This window comes from Rhinopithecus bieti, unplaced genomic scaffold (genome assembly GCF_001698545.2).
Source record: "Rhinopithecus bieti isolate Rb0 unplaced genomic scaffold, ASM169854v2 scaffold_62792, whole genome shotgun sequence".
Lineage (NCBI taxonomy): Eukaryota > Metazoa > Chordata > Mammalia > Primates > Cercopithecidae > Rhinopithecus > Rhinopithecus bieti.
Genome location: NW_016823935.1, coordinates 189,107 through 192,384, shown reverse-complemented (window position 1 = coordinate 192,384; position 3,278 = coordinate 189,107).

Below are 3,278 nucleotides of genomic sequence, written 5' to 3'. Positions count from 1 at the left end.
CACTGAACTCTACAGTATTTGACTTTCATAAAAAGCTTTATTTCAAAAATTAATTATTTCCAGTTTAAAAAGTATTACATTTCTCATTACATGTGCTTACTTTCCATTCTAAAATATTGGTTTGGAGTATCTGAGTAAAGGTTGAAACAATTTTAGAAGCTCAAAATGAATCTCTTTTTTATGCTTGCTTAATTCAAAAGCAGCAGATAGTTCTTTTAAGATTAAAAAGAAAATTTTATATTAAAATGAAAAAAGTTTTATCTCCTGCAAATGTTACAGTCATCTTTAAGCCATGTGAAAAGTATTAGATAAAATGGCTGTTTGACCTCTAATTTTAGCATCATTTCTGTTATCAAATTTCATAAAAATATAAATAAGGATTCTTCCCTGTGAAGAATAGACAATACCCGATCAGTACCCTGACCTTGTATTATGTTAATTGTTCAATGTGGCCTCACTTCCAGATCCTAGTTTCTAAAATTACAAGTGTCAGTGTGATGGAAAAGAAAACTGCGTATCAGCCTACAAGGATTTTGGTCTTAATGCAGGCTTATGTGTTTTGATTAATTATAGAAGATGAATGGAGGGAGATGGAAGTCATGTGAAAACTTTTCTAATTTAACTTTTGACTAAATAGAATTGCTCACCGCAATTTTTTCAGCTTGTGGGAGGTGAATTTTAAATAATGGAATAGGATTCCTCATCACAAGCTGAGAGATACATAGATCAAATGTTGAGAACTTTTGTTTTAAAAATAAGGGGAAGAAAGAGACATTGTTGGGAGATTGTTTTAAATCAATTTTAAAATTTCTTTTTGAATCAGATTAAAATTTCTGCAGAATCTTTACTACTTTTTCATTGGTTAACTAGTTCTCATCAAATTACTTTAAATTATATTCTTTATCTGAAATCTTTATCTGAATAGTTGTTGGCTCAAAGTACATCAGTTCTACTTTAACTTGCACTTCTCAAATTTCTATCACATTTTCAAAATGATCTTGTTATGCTGTTCCTTCAAACGTTGTTTTTTTATCTATAACTCAAAATGGAAATTTGCATTACAACACCGATTGGTCAGTCTGTCTATTAATCATCTAATTTATCCAATCTAGAGAGACCGTGTTTGTATACACATTGTGTTTTATCCATTGTGGCTTCTCTGTCATGCAAACACCAGAAAATTATTTTCAGGGATTTTTTTTTAACAAATAATTAAACCTTGATTTCTATCTTCCCCTTTTTTGTCCTGTATGTTTTCATTTTCTTCCCTAAACAGACTGATAATTCTTTCTCTGTGGCTAGAAAGGAGCAAGGTCTGCGAAGACAGACCTTGTCTTCTGTATGACTCTTTGCTGACATCTAGGACAATTTTTATTTATCATTCAAATAGTCTATATACTCTCAGTTTTATGCATTTGTTTTTGCAATTATTACCTCCAGTGTTTCACTTTGAAACATTGAAAAGTTACCTCACTACATTCTACTCATAAATAAATGATATGTGTATTAAGGTTATTTTGAGGCATTAATAACGCATATTATTTACTGAGAGCCAAGAGATGTGTAGTTTTCTGATGGTAACTAATTAAGCTAATTGTAAAGTTTTACTTCTTCCTTAGGAATTAAGGACTAGCATTGACCTACTTTCAGTATTAAGCAAGAGAATATTTGAGGAACATATGCCCAGTTCTGCAGGGAACACAAAAACATTTCAGAAATCTGTCTTTGCTTTTCAATGAGCTTATGTTGCAAAGACATATTATGAAAATGTGTATCGTAGAGATAAGAGTACAGGACTCAGAGCTGTGGTGTGTTTGTAAATGTTTAATAACTGACTCTCAGTGGTAGTGTTCATTGATTTCTGTGGTGTGAATGCTCCTACCATGGCTAACTTGAAGCTTCTGATGGTTTAATAACCGGTTGCCGAAAGTCCTGAAAATTTAAAAGTTAGCTTCTTGAGCAGGTAGAAGACAGCTCTAACACACCACTGATTATTACCTTGAGATAGAGTCTGCTCTATGCTTAGCTACCATATTACCTGTGAACTCATTACTAATTACCTTGGAAAACTTAACCTATCAAATGTTACTCTATTTTAGTATTAGTATTGCATGATACAGTGAGCTTAGAACACTTGCCTCTGATTACCACCTCTGTTTCTCGCTTAGATGCTATTTGTTGTTGGGAAGTCTTAAGTTTTCCATCCATAAAGATTGATGCCTTTTATCGATTCTGGAAGTGCTATAGCCATTATCCTTTCTTTTGCTCTTTTTTCATTTTTTCCCTCACCTTCTGGGTCTCCAAACAGATTCCCATCAGTCTTTTTCACTTTATACCCCATGATTTTTAGCTCACTTTCTTATTTATTGTACTCATAGTACTTACGCCATCTGACAAACCACATCATATATTTTATTATTTGTTACTGTGTCTATATGTGAGTTATGTGAGAAAAGGGATTTTTCCGATTATTCACTGCATCTAGAAGGGCACCTACCAGCAAGTGGACATTAAATAAATAGTTTTTAAATAAATTAAGAAGTGAGATAATAGGTTGCATTACGTAAATCTAGACCTCCAGTATCTATCAAGACGCACTGAATTTTTTATTTTTGCTCTGATATTTTCACTTCCTCAAAAATGCAAGTAAACTCTGAGAGAATACCTATTCCCTAAAGTTCACCTTTTGCACCCAAAAGTTTCCACATTTGTTTGGTATGGTTTAAACTGATTATACAAATACCAGCTCTTCCTATTATGTCTAGGTGCTTTTAATTCATGCCTCATATTGCACTATCTGTGCACAGAATCTGACTTAAAGATCAACTTTTGTGCTAGCTTTTCTTGGTGTTTCAAGCCCAATTTAATTGCCTCTTTTCTTTTCTTTTTTTTTTAATTTTGTATTTTATTTATTTATTTATTTTAATTATACTTTAAGTTCTAGGGTACATGTGCATAATGTGCATAACGTGCAGGTTTGTTACATATGTATATTTGTGCCATGTTGGTGTGCTGCACCCATCAACTCGTCAGCACCCATCAATTCGTCATTTATATCAGGTATAACTCCCAATGCAATCCCTCCCCCTCCCCCCTCCCCATGATAGGCCCCGATGTGTGATGTTCCCCTTCCCGAGTCCAAGTGATCTCATTGTTCAGTTCCCACCTATGAGTGAGAACATGCAGTGTTTGGTTTTCTGTTCTTGTGATAGTTTGCTAAGAATGATGGTTTCCAGCTGCATCCATGTCCCTACAAAGGACGCAAACTCATCCTTTTT